The 18,722-nt window shown below is 35.8% G+C and overlaps 1 long non-coding RNA gene across 1 annotated transcript; it reads left to right on the top strand.

Annotated features, from left to right (window-relative positions):
* The first annotated feature begins 689 nt into the window (after positions 1-689).
* LOC306801388 lies at positions 690-2,608 on the top strand. The gene is made up of 3 exons (XR_013774076.1): positions 690-899; positions 1,033-1,111; positions 1,411-2,608. It is a non-coding gene; the product is annotated as an uncharacterized lncRNA (long non-coding RNA).
* The last annotated feature ends 16,114 nt before the right edge of the window (positions 2,609-18,722 follow it).

Raw genomic sequence — 18,722 nt, 5'->3', positions numbered from 1 at the left:
AAGCATAAAATACAACTTCAAAACAAAAGAAAAAATACAGAAATAGGGCAATTAAGACATTGTTCTAAAGAGCAAAGATTCAGGTCTAATATAATGTAACTCCTTTTCAAGCAATGTTATTAAGCTAAATACAAAGTTTCAGAAATAGTCCATGTCTGCTATATTGCAGAAATAATCAAATTCATTTAAAGTAGCAGTAAAAAAAAATTATCACTGGTTTTCAGAAAGAGAATATATCAAGCCTATATATATATTTGCATTACTTTTTTTCTAGTTTTCATTTCTACTAAGCCAAAAGCTTGAAACATATATTATGCAATTTTTAGCAAGTATCACTGCTTTTTTTTTTTTGTTTTCCTAGGGATACAAACCATAGAAAAAGTCAGCTTTTGGGTCAGCTGCAATGGGGAATTAAATTGAATAAAGTGAATCAAAATGCTTATGCTCAGCCAACTGCATAATCAAAGGATAAAGATTCCACTGAACAATTTAGTATCTGACTTTTCTAACTAACCTTTCTGTCATAAATCAAAATATTTCATTTTATTGTTGAAAGTTAGTCAGAACTGGGGAGAAAGAAGAAGGAAGAGAGCAGCACAGGTAGCTATGGGCAGTATATACCAGTGAGGTCACACATCCAGAGAATCCTGTGACACCACAAGAAACACAACAATAAAGCTCTGGTGGATTGGGAAATCACCGAGATGACAGGAAGGTATCTTTGGACTCAGTTGCTTTCCACCATACTTATTTCACCTAATTATTGTATGAAAAATATAATTTTTTATTTATAGGAAGAATATACTGCCTCCTTGATATTTTGGAAAGCTTAGTGTATTGAAGATTTTCTATCACTGAACAAGAGCATTTAGGGTTTCAGCTTACATCACAATTTCAAGGTTGAGCTTCTATAGCTGCACAGTGGATTATAGAAATGATGCATTGACATTAATACAGATGCCCGGAGGATTGCCATTAGATGCTTGAAAACCTCCCTTAAAGTGACTCATTTGCTCACTTTTCTGTTTTCAGGGTTAAGTTCTAGAATTGGCCATATATTTTCTAGAGGTTGAATGCTTGAAACTCTCATGAATTTACTGTTAAACATAAGGTATTGAATTTGATGGAAGATGAATGTAAATGTTTGGCATGAAAGTCTGTGTTGCTGTTATGGAAATTTTGAGAAATGAATGTGAAGTTGTGTGATCTTAGGAATATTTGAGAGTTTATATCACAACTTTTCCTATGCTTTCACTGCAGGATTTTATATTGCTTTTGATGTCTGGATTTTTTTCTTTTAACAGCTGTATATTCTTCTATGTAATAAGGTTTTCTACTTACTTATGTTTTGGAAGGAGAAATTATCATTAGTATTTCTATCTGTGGAAATAGTTCTTTTTTGCTTCACAGAGGAAGGGTGAATCAGTGTGTTGCCCTTTTTCATGACCTTCAGAAAACATTATCTTTATGCTACTGCATAAATCTGTAATTATTTTATATAGAGTGTGTGCAGCCCTGCCCCAAAAAAGGCTAAAACAGGACAAGAATAGTTACATAAAAGGTGATGATGATGGCCACAGGTATGGAACAATTTCATAGAGTGAACACAAGCCAGAGAAGAGCTGCTGCAGAGGAACAGGATACTCCATGTCAAAAATGGCAAGGTGATAGCTAATACAGAACAATTGATGAGCATGAATCGTATGATAAGAATTAAAGAATTTGAGTTGAAATTTAAAATACTACAAGAAACATTCCCTTATTCAATGAATGGTTGAAATTCTTGAAATGAATGGCCATGAAATCTGTCAACCATTGTGGTGAACCTCCCACCTTCTGCTGAGAAAATCCCCCAGCCATGAGCTACAAGACAAGGAAAAGTTTCCAAAACTGTTTTCACTATATCCATGTCTCTTCAATATTTACAGTTATTCATTGACACCATAATATAGCCTTGGAAAAACTCCTTGTATGGTGTGGGCTAAACACCATAGGTGATTTTGTCTGCTTCTCCTAACTTTAGTCCTAACAGTTGATCTCTGATACTCTTAACTGGTTTATTTTTACTGGTGGAGTCTTCTGGCTCCTTAAAGTGTCATTGGGACAAGTGAAAGAGCCACGTGAAACATTTTTAGGCAACACAAGCATACAGATAGCTTATTATGCTAGCTGCATAATAAAATATTGGTGTTTCTCCTGATGTTTGTCTTTTATTAAGATGAGGCTGTTTAACTCTGATATGTATATCTCTTGAAGAATTACCACAAAACTTTCCAAAAACTGCCAGCCTCACAGCTTGGTCAATTGGTTTTGAAAGAAAGTATTTTTGGCTCTGAGATTTTTGGATTAAGCATGCACCTTTCGTTTTAAAAAGGAACATAGTGCAGAACCAAAGTCTCTGGTTGTGAATAAGCAACCATTTGCAGGCACACCTTGATTATTTCTGAGATAGAAGTCTTCCAGTGGGGTTTTCTTCTTGCTCAAGGTCAGATAAATTTCACAGTGCTCATACCATCTGCAAGATTTACTATCAGTTGTAAAAGTAGCTGTGAAATATAGTTTTATTTTTGACATCTGGAAGAGAGCTTGGTGTTGTAACTGGTCTATAAATTATAGAAGTAAATATACATGCATGAATACTTTGAGGTGTAATGCATGTACTAAACACACAGTATATGTACCATCAAATATTTCAGAAATATCTAATATGTTCTGAAATACAATTTCTGCTTTTTTCCCTCACCCCATAAACTGAGGAAATGTCTCTGGAGTATTTCCACTCAAGGTTTAGTCATGTGCTACCCAATCATCTGCATGAGGAAACACAAAGGCATCCACAGCAGAAGCCACTTGCTCTGTGGCTCTATAGCCATAGACAACAACATTTGTGGCTGGTTTACCATTCCCTCCTTGTCCCTTCTCTTTATTCCCCTGTAGATTTGTGAGGAACACAGGCTTCTCCAGGTTATTCACACCAGTCAGGAATTTTAAGTCAGCATGAGAAAGGTAGAGGGAACAAATCACTCTGAGCAGAAGGTTGGCTAAGCTTAGTTTTCTCTTGGATTAGTGGGGAAACAGCCAAGCTAGCCACAGGTGTCAATGTATAAGTTCATGATAAGGGGTGTAAACCCTCAAATGACAGCTGTGTTGTCATTTTCTTCTCAGAATCACAGGTTAAATGCAAATGAAAATTTCAGAAGAAAAGCCATTTTAGAGACATGGTTATCTTGAAAGTTTTTTGATGTCATTTTGGTTAGAAATTATACAGCAATGAAATTACTTTAATACAGAAATGTTCTTTCTACATTTTTTCTCTTTCTGTGATGATCTTAAGTGTGCAGTGGTTATTCCCTTGGGGTCTATGTCTGTAAGTATATTACTGTAAGTACATTACAGGGTCTGACTGACAAAAATGCTTCAGCAAATATTTCAACTTGTTCTTGTACTCTTCATCTTGGCTTTGAACATCAAACTCATAGTCCACATTGCATCATCAGTCTTGTGCTTAATTCACTCACAGGTAGAAAGAAATTTCAGTGCAGAAATTAAGCAGAGAAGCACTTTATTACAGAGTAGCAATTATACACTCCTGCATATACCTCATAGATACCTGATGCTATCAAGTTACATACTCGTGGATCTCAGGGCTCTATATGTAAAGTCATGTTCTGTGAGGGCACTGTCATGGTTTGGGGAGCTCAACCTCATTCTCAAGTGCTGATTGTGCTGAGTGTTTCATCCCTGAAAAATGAACTTGTTGTGTTCTTCCCCTGAAAAAGACCCTTTGTGCTTCTAATACCATGATAAATTAAAAGTGAAGAGGACCTCCTAGCTCTTCAGAGAACATACACTGCATAAAGCTCTATTTATATGTTCTTCAAGGAATTCATTTGTGCCAAATTCTCCATCTTTTCCTCAGGTGATTCATTGTGTTTGGCTCTCATGACAGCTAGGGAGTCAAAACTCATATTCTGTCTCACTAAGCCAGTTTCACTCCACCTCATGAAGCTCAAGAGTTTCTCCCTGTTTTCTTGGAACGTAAAGAAATGTACTTATTACTATGCAATTCTTTGATTTGTGAAGCTTATCCAAGGAGCCATTTCAACAATGGAAGTGTCTGATAATAATGCAGGATTCGAAAATCAGCCTGTATACAATTTAAGTCATAATATCTGATAATCAGAGCATGTGATTGTTGCTAATTAGAGCACATGGATCCAGTGAAGACTGAGCTCTGAAGGAGGTATGTGTGATTATCTGGGTTAGTTAAGATGGTGCTGCAGTTATCTTGCACTACAGTGAATCACAGAATGGTAGAATATCTGGAAGGATCCAAAAGGTTCACAGTGTCCAACTCCTGGCCCTGCACAGGACAACTCTAAGAATCCCACCATGTATCTGAGAGTGTTATCCAAACACTTCTGAACTCTGTCAAGCTTGGTGCTGTGACCACTTCCTTGGGCTGACTCTTCCAGTGCTCACCCACCCTCTGAGAGAAGAACATTTTTTAGTATCCAACCTAAACCTCCTCTGATACAGTTTTGTTTCTGTTCCTTGAGTCCTGTCACTGGTCACCAGAGAGAACAGATCAGTGCTTCCCCATCTGCTTTCCCTTGTGAGGAAGCTGTAGATTCAACCCTCAGCCTCCTCCAGGCTGAAACAAGTGACCTCAGCCACTCCTCATATTCACCCTCTACACAGCATTCCCCACCTTCAAGAACAGTTATGTTCTCCTCTCTTTTAGTTTTCTTTTTGTGAGCTACAAATCTTCCCACAAAAAGGTGTGGGGAACCATCAACAACACTGTTAAATCTTTCCCAGCAGAGATATTGAAAATATTTTTTAAAAAATTCTGGGAAAAATAGACGGAGTCTAGTAACATTAATCCATTTTCTTCAGCCTTGTTCCCAAACATCTGCAAACACTTTGCAGACATGATTTCAGTGTCTCAGCATATCCCTAGCTCATTGTGTCATAGAAGGGGAGCAAAGAGTTGAGCAAGAATGTCATCTTGTTTGAAGTGCTGACCCCTGTAACATAAAGAAACGAGAGTAATAAAATTCACTACCTTTGAAAATAAGTCTACTCTTAGGTGGTATGACTAGCAACATCAAGGACAATTGAGTGTATAAGTATGTGCTAAAATCTGAGCCTTGAGAAGTCTGAATACACCAAATTCTCAACGTGCCGGAATATCTAACTTCTGTTGGAGGCAAGGCAGCTCAGCTGGCTCCTGCTGTTGTCAGAAACACGATAAAGCCCAGTGCCTCACACAGATAAACACCATCCATCCATGGCCCAGCCATCTGCTCCTGCATGCTCCTGCATGTTTACTAGCTGGGACAGCTCATTTGCAGCAGGCAACACCATAATTGATTCATGGCCAGATAGCACTACAACTTCTGTAGAGAACCCAGAATTAGTCACATAGATGTCAGCAACTTAAACAAGCATCTGAAAGATCAAAACTTTGCATGATAATTCTGACTCACAGGCTGTTTAAGTCATTTGGTCCAAACCCATGCACAGAAAACTCAGTTTTATATGGAAGGAGAGAAGAATGGAGGCAAGTTTCTTCACATGTTGCTCCAGAGCTTTGCGAAGTTTCATGTGCCTTCTCTTCCCCTTCTGAGAGCAGTAAACAAAGCCAGCTTGTGGAGATGTATTAGAACTGAGCAAAGCTTCATCTGGACCCCATCAACATAAAATATACAGAAACCCCAGAAGTCTGAAAAGTTATTTTAGAGGCTGGAAAAAATCTTCCTGTGATGGTGCAGGTATAGGAATAAAGTGTTCTGTGTGTATTTTATGTAGCTGTATATTTTGAGAGAAATTTGAGATCATCCACAAAGGGGAAATTTCTCTTATGAGGTAGGGCTGACTGATTTTACTTAAAATTAATAAATATGAAATGAAAGAGCAGCTTGTTTCTCTAAAATCCAAGTTGTAAAATATATTTGTTTAGATTTTTTTTTTAAATATTGTTTATTAGTCTTTTGGTATTTTATGTTCTTAGATGACTACAAACATTTAAACTGAATTCCTAGTTTTGGTGCAATAATATTTTAAAGAAGAGCTTTAGTAATCACAGTGCCAATTCAAACTTATTTCCTACTAAAGAGCAAGCCCAAGGAATGCTTAACTTTTCTGGTTTAAATTCTTCATTAAAAAGTAAAAGTTTAAATTGGCAGGAAAACTGCTGTTTAAGCTGCTAGTACACCAACATCAGAGAAAGCTGAGTTTTAGCCCTTGGTACTCTGCCAAGTACTGTACTACATATAAGCAAGATAAAGAGAGAAACAAAGAAAAAAGTGATGGAATAAGATAACTTTTATTTAGCCTGTGATACCCTAATGGATTTAATGTTAAGAAATAAAAAGTTTATGAAGTGCCTCTTGAGGTCATAAACAATGGACTCTCAAAATCTGTTGATACGCATTAGCCAGCAAGTCCAAACAATAGTAACATATAACTGCAAAGCACAGTCTTGTTTGGTCAAATGATTGGCATATGTTTCTCAAGAAATACCCTTATAACTTACTTAAAGCTCTGCTTATGAATAATAGGTGTTTTTGCTCATGAGTGAAATAATTATGCACAGTATTACACCACTTAGTTCTCTTAAAAGTTATAGCATCAGGGGCCTGATGTTGTAGCTTGGCATTTCAGCTGTAAGAACTTAGTTTTCACATTTAATGTCTCAGCCACTCTGGATCCAAGCCACCTAAAACTTGGCAGGCAGGTTTGTCTGCCCAGATGATTTTTTAATAGTTTAAGATTAGTAAGTCCTTTTCTGTACAATAGCCAAAAAAAATTTGTTTGGAGCTAGTTATATAGTACTTTTTTTTTTTACCAGCTGCAATTATAAAATTATTCTGCTAAAAAACAAAAAGGACCAATCTGCTACTTGTCACTAATTTTTGTAGAGTGAAGCACTCAGGATTTTTAAGCAAAAAAAAAAAACCTACTACCCCATAGAAAAACAATGAAAATTAAATATTGGACCTTGAGACAAGTAAATTCTCCAGCAGACTTTAGCAGCTACACTTTACCTAGGCAACCAGAGTGGCCATGAGAAAACATTTACTGGAATTTTAAAAACAGCTTTCTGCTCTTGCAGCACAGCATGGCAGTCCTGCTTTTTGCTGAGCCTTACACATATCACCTGTGGGGAGACAACCATTCCCAAACTGGTGTGCCCAGTGTGCCACCACCAGCCATCAAAACTCCTCACAGGCCACTGTGCACTCTTATCATCCATCTTTTAAAAAACCTTTATAAATTATCTGACTCTGTGGACCTAATACGTTGACTTCATGGTCCAGCACTATACTTTAGAACAGAACGTGGGGGTCAATAAGATCTAATTTTCCTGTGGGCCTCAAGATGTCCATACAAAATAAATTGTCTCTAATGCCAGCTATTCCTTTGCCTAAATATTGAGAATGGACCAATCTGAAATATTCTACACTATCACCAATCTCTGGAGTGTCTGATAGTTTCATTTGTATTAAATATTTTTTTTAAAAGCTCAGTTTTCTTTGTTCTTCATCTGGCAAATCATGCAGATTAAGAACATAGGCATTTTTAATAGACTGGATTAAGAGCAGGATCCTAATCCAACTGAAGCTTATAATAGTGTTTACAGTCAGAGAAATGTACATCACTGATCCTTTAATTCACTGTCTGAACAAAAAAATTTAGGCAATATATATTTCTTTGATCCAAAACTGAAACAATGTAAGTTTCAATGGCTTCTGCAGGCTTAAAAAAAAAAAAAAAATCTAAGCCACAAAATATTCAGTTTTGCTTAGAGATTTTTTTAAGATCTCTTTTCTAAACAGAACTATATTTAATCTTGAAATGTCACTTCAAATTAAATAAATCAAACTACTGCAATTAGAACTCATCTCAGTGAATGTTTTGACTGGAAAAAAAATGTATTTTTTCTGCTCTGATCAAACAGGAAAAATACACCGTGATTTCACAAGTTCTTTTCATTAACTAGTATCTACATTAACTCATATCTGCATAGCCCATAATTTGAAGCAAACAAAAAGTTTATTCCTGCTTTCATTGATTTTGAGGGTTTTCCACAGATTTCATGGCCAGGCACTAACAAAGTGCATCTTTTTAGAGTCTATTACTAATTCACTGTGCCATGTGTACAACAGTGTTCTCTCCTCATATAGGTTCATAATATCTAAAAATATATGCCCATTTTCCTTTCTTTCTTTCTTTGACTATATTTTATTTTGAGATGTATGTGATATAAAAAATTTGACTAAGCATCATATTTCTTACCACTTTGGAAAAAAATATTTGTCATCAGGCAAACCTAGCCTTCTGTGCTTTCACCATGTTGTCGTGTTGCTGTTGCAGCTTTCCATATGAACAGAATTCCAGCCAAGTCTGAAGTCTTACACTGGAGACAGCATTACTGCAGCAATATTAATGTCATCATCTCTTTCCATGTGTAAAATATCCAAGCAATGCTCTTAGTAACTGCATTGCAGACTTCAGTGTTGGAGCCCCTCTTACTTTCCTATCTTGAATGTAAAAGCCTTCTATTAGGAAAAGAAGATCCCAACTGGAATGAGATTATAATGCAATCATCTGGTTCAGAGCATTATGCCATGATTTTAGCAGCATGCGAGTAACTCCCTCTGCTCCTGGGCTTAATGAAATTTGAACTTATTATATGGTTCAGCACAGTTTTTGGAAGGCAACCAATAAGTATGGGAGGCTTCCAGTTGAAACAAGGGGCTTGTTTGCCAGGATTTGACTCTCTCGAGGAAAGCTAGCTGCAGGGCCAGATCTTTTCTTTGGATACAGAACAGCTATGCACACAGCAGTATTTACTGGTGATGGCAGCCTGTGACAGAGCTGTATCTTTCCAGAATACTCTAGTTAGAGGATACCCAGTAATGACTGCAGCTGTAAACCCACTCAAATGTGCTTTGCCACTACATAATACAGGATTCAAGAAGGGGCATTTGAGAGCTGCAGTGCATTTAAAAATGGAAATCCACCTATTGAGTAAAAATCACATACTACACCTTTCTAGGTGTTACTTTCTGTGAAATTATAATATGGAGATATCCCGGAATGAAGAAAGAAATGGTTGTACCTGCACACAACTGCTGGCTCTATTTTTCAGGCTAACAGCTTAGCTGTAACATTTGTGCATTAGCTAAATAACATCTCAAGGGGAGCTGGAGATAGAACCTTGATGTGTCCTGATTGTACGTGTGTGAGTTTGTGCTCTCAAAGGATGGTCCTTAAAAAACTCCCTGCTGGAAGCTATTGTGCATATTGCAAAAGGACCGTTGCTAAGTGCCAATTGAGCTGGTACTGTATACTTGCCATTTTAAAAGAAGATTTCATACCACTTGATTATGTTAAATAGAAATGTTTGAAATTTAAACTGAATTACATCAAAATGGCACAGTAGTTATATGTCTAAAGAGCTGCTGCTACTCACTCTCATAACTAATGTCAATGCCTTCTGGTAGACAGTTTTATGTGAAATCATGGTAGAGTATATTACAGGTGAAGTTTTGGGAGCTGTGATATAAAAAATGTCATAAATAAATACTCCCTTAAAACCAGGTCTTTATTTGTATTAACAAACAAGAACTCCTTTACAATAAAGTACAGTCCTTAGCCAAAAAGATAGGCCATTTTTTAATGTCAGAACTTCATCTTCAGCCTTTAGGCTGATTCTAAGGTGTCAGAAATTTTTTTGTGCAGATGATAACTATGTGGGGAGCTCAATAATGCAGAAATTACCTCAAGACCAGCTGACAAAAGGAAAAAAAGAAAGAATAATATTAACAATATATAGTCAACATTGGAGTCCGACTGAAATCAGAAATGCAAGATCATTAAATGGTAGAGGAGAATTAAATGCTAAAAAACCAAAATGAAACTAGAGGAGTACCTAGTCTGCATGTATAAATACAACATTTTTATGATCAATAACTACTGATAATACATGCAGAGAATCCTTTAAAAAGGATTGATGAATTTGAGAGAAATTTGTTAAGTAGTTCTGGGAGAGGAAACAAAAGGAAAACTAAGATACACTGGAACAAATTTTACTCATTACAGAACATATGCTTTTAAGAATTTGAATTTTTTTTTTTTTTGTTTATTTCTAAAAGAAAAAGAATCAGGCAAACTAAATACCTTTTTTTTTATTACTTCAGTAAATATCAGACAAATCTAAGAGGAAGGGACTGTCTGAGGTTTTTTTGAGATCTTTACATTTCAGGTGTGGTCTGGAAATTTTAAAATGCTATTTTTCATATAGGGAAAGAAGAGAAAAAAAATTCTTTCCGACAGTTCAGATAACACTCTAGGGACACGGAATGTGTTGTTACCTGTGTTGGAGTATTATTTTATTTTACACTGTAATTAAATGCTTGGTTGCCCCTCCTCCCCAGTCAGTCTGATTTTATCTTTGGAAGGCAGCAGATAATTTCAGTATCAAAACAGCAGTGGCACTTTCATGCATTGTCACTCAGTTTCCTGTGATGTTGCCAGAACAAGATGGTTAATAGGTTGTGATGGAAATGATAACCAGTTTCCTCAGCAAAAGATTCTCAGGTACCAGCTGCATTCCATGATCTACTGAAAGTTGCAGCACACACTCTTACATTGCTGTGCTTTTCTTCGCTTCCTAGAAGCTGGGCTGTACCTTTGACTTTTCTCTGTCTCCTGGCCTCAAGCCTGGCTTCCAGTGGTGGTACCTGACCTACTCATATATTCTATTATAAGATTGAGACCTTGGGCTGCTTATTTTGTTACAAAATTAAAATCTACTGTTCTTCATGGAGCTGAGGATCAACTCCTTTTGGAATGGATTGCCATGGTATTCTTAATTTTGATTTATTATCTGTAGACTCAATACCCTTAAGAATTCATTGTTAAGATCCCATTGCAGTTCTAGCTTGAAATGTGTGTTGAAATTGATTTCTTACTTGGCTTATTTTAAAGCACAAAAATATATACTCTGAGTTAAAGGTTTCTTTCGACTGAGGTCTGGGTCGCCCATGAGGTGAAGAAAGAAGCATGGCTAAGTTTCTGTGATGTTAAGTTTCTGCTGGAGATAGTATTGTGGTGGTGGCCCAGCAGCCCAGGTTGGAATAACTCACTCCCCTAACTGGTTACTCTTGCAGCCTTGTTTTATAGCAGGGTCCTTCTTATTCAAGCTGTCAATGGAATGAGCACACTGAAGCCCTTATGTGATCTCTTGCATGAGCAAATGCCAAGTAAAGGTGCAAAGGGATCCTCTGACTTCTGATCTGGATGGAATGAAAGACACCTGGCACAGGAAAGTTGACATCCTAGGATCAGAATATCTGGCTTCTTCTTTTGTTTGTTTGTGGGGGTTTTGTTTGTTTGATAATAGTAATCTTACCATGCCTGTAAAAAATCCAAATATGTGAAGTCTAACTCTTTATAGCTTTACTCTTGCTTTATTTTAATTTATTAAGTATTCAAGAAATTACTACAATCTTCATATTCTTCAGATCATTGCAAAGCTGTTCTCTGTTTCTTGTTTCCTGTATTTTCCTTTCTTTTTATTAGTTTCTATTTTCTATTCAAGTAAATAGGCAAAATTTTTTTCTTTCTTTCTTTCTTTCTTTCTTTCTTTCTTTCTTTCTTTCTTTCTTTCTTTCTTTCTTTCTTTCTTTCTTTCTTTCTTTCTTTCTTTCTTTCTTTCTTTCTTTCTTTCTTTCTTTCTTTCTTTCTTTCTTTCTTTCTTTCTTTCTTTCTTTCTTTCTTTCTTTCTTTCTTTCTTTCTTTCTTTCTTTCTTTCTCTCTTTTTCTTTCTTTCGTTCAGGTCCTTAATCTGAAAATCATTCAAAGGCTTTTATTCTCCAGTTCTCTTACCATTCTCTTTTGAATGTTTGACTGCTAGCTGATTATTAATTTATATTATTTTAACCTGAGTAAGAGAAAGAAATAGTTTACTGCAGTTTTCACTCTCCTGTTGGTCTGAGTCAAAAAAGGAGTGGTCATTATGGTTAAATTTGTGTCAAGGAACAGTCAGCTACATTATTTATAGCAGTTATGTTAGAAAAGCACTGTTATACAATTATGGCTGAAAAAAAGCTCTTTTGGGGATCAAACTGTATATACCCCTAAAGAAAATGACCTTGGCTAAGACAGTTTGAATAGTACTTAATCTTACCTTCTATTATCTCAACTTCCCTTCCACTTATATTAATGTTTACAGAGCAAATGCTGTATCTATTAAAGAAGTAAATATGGTGTAAGTATGGACTGAGGAATTATTGTATGAGTCAATGAAAGAATGTTGGAAACAGAGGAGTATGTAGTACATGTGATGTACCTTCTATTGCAACAATAATTTGTTCAATGAAATATTTTTAAATGTGTGGATTTAAAATTATAAAGAAAATCTTCCTTTTTACATTTTGCTTTGAATTTTTATGGTGAATTTTATTGAAACATACTTTTTTAAAATCAGTCATTTTAGTATTCATTTTTTCCAAATTATAATCTTTTACCACTTAATAATAGAGGAGCAGAAGCTTTTTAAGCATATAACAACTGTGACAATTTGATGGAATTCATTTTATGTAATAATTTTATCAAATAATATATTTCTTTTAAAAAATATCATTTATTAAAACATTATTCACAATTTAGGTAGAATGGTAAAGCAAATGTCATTTTTAAACACACGACCTACCTTTGCTGACAGCACAGCAGAATCACAACATATTATAGGAATTGTTGGCATGCTTTGGAACACAGGATGACTCTCAATAGATTAATAAGCTTACAGATGAGTGCCCAGTATTTTTGAGTTAAATACTCTTTATTCACTTCTCCCTGTGCATCTCCTTTGGTTTTAATGAGTTTTCATGGGTATAACTCAAGACAGGATATAATCTCAGCACCTGAGTCATGAAGACACACTTGTGTGGCACAGATTAAAACATTCATAGACTCACAAAAAGCAAATTTTGCTTTCTTTGAATATCTTCAGGACTGATGTACCAGGGAAAGTGTAGTTCTTGAGACAGGGTCTGACATACACCAACATAAAAGTAAACTCAGCATGGATACTTTTAGGAAAGATCAAGGTAAATAATCAGAGGCATCCCTTCAATAATCATAGATCTTCAGATGAAGGATGGAATTAAAATTCTTTAAATTCAAGTTCTTCTGTGGATAAGCAAAATATGCAAAACATACTGAAATACATTGAACTAGTGAGTATAAAAAGCAGCAGGGACGGACCACAAACTAAAATGTCTACTTTGATAATTCCAGAAATTGAAAATAACTCTTGGTGAGTTGTCAGAAATATTTTTCCCACACTTTAGCTCTTCTCATAAGACTCCCAAGAAGTCTTTCTTCCAAGATAGTTGGACTGTCTTGGTAAAATATCAAGCTCATAATACTTTTTTTTCTGAAGTTATTTTTTATGTCTATAAAGTTTTAATTTTTCTTTCTAAGAATTGTTTACCTGGAAGATGAGTTGCATCCTCTATTCCCAAACATCCAGAAAATTCAGCAGCTCAGACCATAGACTCAGCTAACCAAACAAGCATCTGCACCTGCTGATAGTCCAGCTACCTCTTAGAAAGAATGTGTGTCCTGAATGGGACTGGCTGTGCAGGGATTTATGACATCATAGCAGGGGACAGGAATTGATTTAATTTAGTCAATGGAAGAATAAAGCATTATGTGCACAAAGCATGCACTGCAAGCAAGGATACCTGGTGTATGAATAAGCAGGGGGGCAAATACCCCACCAATGCAGATTCAGAAGGGCAATCACAGAAGGTGGGGACAACTGTCTGGCCAGGGGGAGGGTTCAAAGGAATGAAGGGAAGAGAGAGGACAGAGAAGGACAGAGAGCATTCCTTTCAGAAGCACCATGGTAGCAGGTAAACTCCCATCAGCCTCCAGTTTTAGAGATCTCAATATCACCTTACCTTTATTTTTGAGATGTTTATCAATGGGAGGATTCATAAAAGGCCACTTCCATTTCTTCAGGGAATATTGTAAACACAAGAATCTCCCACTTCAGATGAAAATCAGACCTCTGAACCAACTTGCTGAGTATCTGCTTGGGTTAGTATATCTGCCAGTCCATTTCTTGCCAGAATGAGATTAAACCTTTTTATATATAAGCACTGACTTGTTAGAAGGCACTGGAAAAGAATCTCATTAAACATTTATTAATTTACAGTGAAAAAATTCTGCAGATTACTTAATTACAAAAGAAGATACAGAAGTGAAGAATACGGCACATTTTTTACTAACCTTAATAGTAATAGGGCCAGGCTTTCAGGGGCCAAATTTCTTCTTCAGTTAGAAACTTGTCTTCCATTAAAAAAAAAAAAAAAAAAAAAAAAAAAAAAAAAAAAAAATTGTTTGATTCAGTTTTCTAGTTTATTTTGCAAAGTTTGTATCAGCCTTTTGCATTCAATGTCTTTGCTTCCATTTCCAGCATGGATACCCCCTCATGAACATGCACATTAACAGGCTACCTTGAAGAATTCCAATATTTCTAATACTTTAAATGAATTCCTGTAATTTTTTTTTTTTTTTGCCTCTTAAAGATCTGTTCCATAATGATGTTATCCTTATTCCATACACTTCTCCTGAATTATTTTCCCACAAGAATTTTGTTGTGGATGCCCTTAATATTTGACAAGTGTTCCATAAAATACTGCTGCCTCTTTAGAATTTGCCATGTTCTTTTCCTGCCTTAACTGCAGACAGAATATAATTCTTTTAGTGGTCTGTATGAATATTCATAAGTGACAAGTACTCTGAGTTCTAAAATATCGGATCGGGAGGTTTTACAATTATTAGATCAGGGTTTTCTCAGTTGTACCCTGGGATTAAAATGTCTTTATTTCAGTGCAGTAACAGAGGAGGAACACAAGATTACAATAGATTTAACAAAAAAGGAGATAACTTTGCATTATTTTTTCATTCTTCTTTCAGTCTCCATCACGAGGATGGAGTCATGCTGTGACATTCTTCTCTGGGTATTGGAACATGAGAATGATATACTCGACTTTGAATGTCTCAAGTTTTGTAACGTATAATAGCTGAGTTTTACTTCTTTCACCCCAGTATTTTGCATTTTGATAGGCAAGTGCCACTTCACCGCTGAGGCCCTTCTGCTGACCTTTAACACAGCAGGTATCTTCAGCAGTGCAATTATCACTATGGGTTGTGGTGTCCTGGAGGAAGTCAGCATGTGCCCATGTATAAACTGGGATATCAAGGATGTAAAAAGCAGAAGAGCACATACCAAGCAAAAGAAGTCATTTGATCATGACAACCCAGTCAAGCCAAAGTCAGAGTGATGGTTATGTCAGAAATTCTTGCTTAGCCTCCTTCATGCATTTGAGTGAAAATGTCAGAGGCTACAATTAATGTGACCCCATTTTACTTTCTCTTAAGCTACTACAATTTCCTGCTCAGAAAGTTCTGCCTACTGGTTGAATAACAGGAAAGCAACATACAGGAACATGATTTACCTGTTCAATGCATAGTTATTAAGTTTGATCCTGGTTTCAAGTTTCACCACTGAAACTGGTTCTTGCACAGGTCATTGTTTCCAAATGTGGGTACCTAAAACATAAATAAATATTAGGGTGTTCATCCTTATTTTATAGAACTACCTTGTATGAAAAGACCCCCAGGATTTTACCTTCAATAACAAGAGAACACCGATAATACAACTCTCAGTGAGTTATTACTATACTATATTCAACAAAGAGCAATCAATGTGCACTAAAGTAAGTAAAAGCAAAAGACAGCCCACACATGAAGGGTTAAGAAAAACAGACAAAGCATGTCTCATGTACTGTAGTTTTTGCTATTGCACTTCTAGTTATCAATACTGGTGCTGAAGAACTGCTTTCAAAATTTGCTTGAACTGAAAATGCTTTTTTATGGTAGAAGCATATGGTACTTTTGCCTTTGTAAATATAATTCAAAAAGCTTGTGGGTGTCTTCTTTTCTTTAATTAGTAGCACCCTTTAAAAGTACACTTGATACACCATCTTTGCTTTTACTTTCTTGATCTTCACTATTCCCTTTTCTTCACTTGGTGGCTGCTGTTGTCACGCAATTCGCCTTCCCAATTTGCAGCCCCCCTCCATCTTCTTCCTCTTGTGTCTCCAAACAAAAGAAAACAGAGCTCTGTTCACTATTTTTTCATCCCAAGACAAGTTCATGTTTCTTCAACATCCTGCAGGAGGACAGTTTATGCTGATTTTGCTGCTTAAATATTATTTTTCATAGTTTCTCTGTTTATTTTTCCAAATGTGCTAAGAGACCTCCCAATGAGATCCCTTCTTCCCTCTTCACAATCTTCCCCTTAAGAATCTGAATGTTTCTAATATCTCCTGGGCAAAATCCAGCCACTGTGTCCACATCAAGTCAAACTGAATTTACTCCATGCTCTGCAGCTGTTCCATCGTCGCCTTATTACAACACAAGATTCTGTTTGTTTTATTTATTTATAATTTCTAAGTACCAGGCTTTCTGGCAAAATGTTGCCAGCTGGAAGTTACATGAAAAATGTTTAGTACAGCTTTAACACATGCTCCAGTATGTGTACACTCATTTCATTCTTGGTAAATCAGCATTTAGGGAATATGGGGAAATAGGCTGTGAAATGCCATCAGCTTGTCCTGAGCTATGGTGCTATTTAATAAAATCTCTAGCAAATTCAAACAGCAGAAACCCTTCAGAGTCATTAGTGCATGCATTTTCTCCTCCCTGAGCTATCAATATCAAAAGCATCTTAAGAAACTGTGTCAATGAAAAATGAAAGAAAATAAATAGAGAAAAATTAATAGGTATTTCTGATGAATAACTATCATCCCTGACTGTTCTAAATCACATTTCTAATCTCTTTATTTTGGGCATTTATTAGCACTTACTTCCCTCAGTTAAATAAGAATGATATGTTATAAATAATGTTTATGCCTCTAGGAGTTTATGTAGAGGATCTTCTGTTTTTCTGTAGCTTTTGCCTCATTCAGAATTAACTAGTCAAGTTCTCTGTTGACAAAAGGGCCTAAAATAAAAACAGAATAATTAAATAAATAAATAAATAAATGAATAAAACAGAAATAAGGAATGAAACTATCAGTGTCTGTACAGAGATGCTTAGATTTTGAGGTATGGGGAGTTACTATGTGGGGAGTCTCACAGATGCCCTCATCATTGCTTGGGGCAACAAGAGTTCCAGTTTCAAGGTCTGCTGCCATGTCCCCATATCAGTTCGACAGAGATCTTCCACAACAAATTACACAAGCCCATTAAGAGTAGACTCATCTTCCTAGACAAATAAACCCTTACATTTAGTTTGAATTCCCTCCTGTGAATCACAAAAAATCCCAGGCTTTGGTACCAACCTCAATTTTGAATACCTTTACAGGCTAATCTACATTTCATGCATCCATCATTGAGACTTGGAAACAAACAGGAGAAAAGTATAAAATGCTGGTGAATATCAAGACGTTTTTACTACTAATTTCCATTTGTTTTCTCTTAATTTTTTGGACTGCTATGTTAAATATACTGATCTTTGATAATGATGAACTATGGCATAGTTCTGTTTCTTCTTCAGTAGGAAGAGCAATTTCCATAGCATTTTTCAGTAATAATACTGTCCACCAGGATCCATTTGGACAAGAACACAGCTGATAATTTATGATAGTTTGGATCCTCACTGCTCATACAAACCTAAATAAAAATTGAAACATATGCCATTCACCTATGTGTTGGGATTTAAAGCCCACTACAGTCCAAATTTGTGAGTCCAAATAAGAAAAGGAATTAAAATAAATGTAATATATTCATTTCTGGAGCTATCTCAATATATGTCTGATGCATCACTTCAACTGAATTTATATTTACAATTCATGTTTTTCTTCTTCCCTCTCTCTGGTCTTCCTCAACATTGACTCCAATGATTTAAGGAAGATCACAGAAGAACAGTATGGAACCAAAGAATTGAGGAAGAGAACAAAAACATGGAGTGTTTCAAATGTGTATAAATCAAAAATGGCCATTCTAACACACAAGCTAATTTTTAGCTTCTTATATAATGATCAGTATGTGATGAAGATTCAGGACAGTTTGACTCAATCCACAAAAAAATTCATAGCAATATGGATAACTAATCAACATAATAATGTCATGTCAGGATATCAGAAAGGGTAGTTTTGTTATATTTATACCTAGAAATGTGACATAACTTGAAAATGACATTAAGTTGTGACAAAAGGTCTCCAGAAAAGAAAATAGTAATCTTAAACACCGTTGTCTCTGCCTCTTAAAATCCCCCTCTTGTTTTCTTGAACTAATCTGGAATAGTGTTACCTCCATCTCAAGACATTTGTTTTTCTCAGCTAATGTGTGGAACAAGACTAAGGCTCTATATGAAGAATGTGGAAGGGGGATTTAGCAAGCAGAATTGAAAATTTTACCATGAATTTAACAGCAAGCGTTGGTGGCCACCTAGAACTTGGATAATACATAGATGATAACCAGATAGAAATTTTCCTTCAGAATTAAGAACCACAACAAGAATGTGGTTGTTAACTAGAGAGGTCCTCTTGGATTTAGGTAACAGCAAACTTCAATGAAAGTAAATCATGAAAACAAAATTCTCTGGAAGCAAATTTCCCATGTGACAA

The sequence above is a fragment of the Erithacus rubecula genome (assembly GCF_903797595.1).
Source record: "Erithacus rubecula genome assembly, chromosome: 4".
Taxonomy (NCBI): domain Eukaryota; kingdom Metazoa; phylum Chordata; class Aves; order Passeriformes; family Muscicapidae; genus Erithacus; species Erithacus rubecula.
This window is presented reverse-complemented; position numbering and strand designations above follow the sequence as displayed.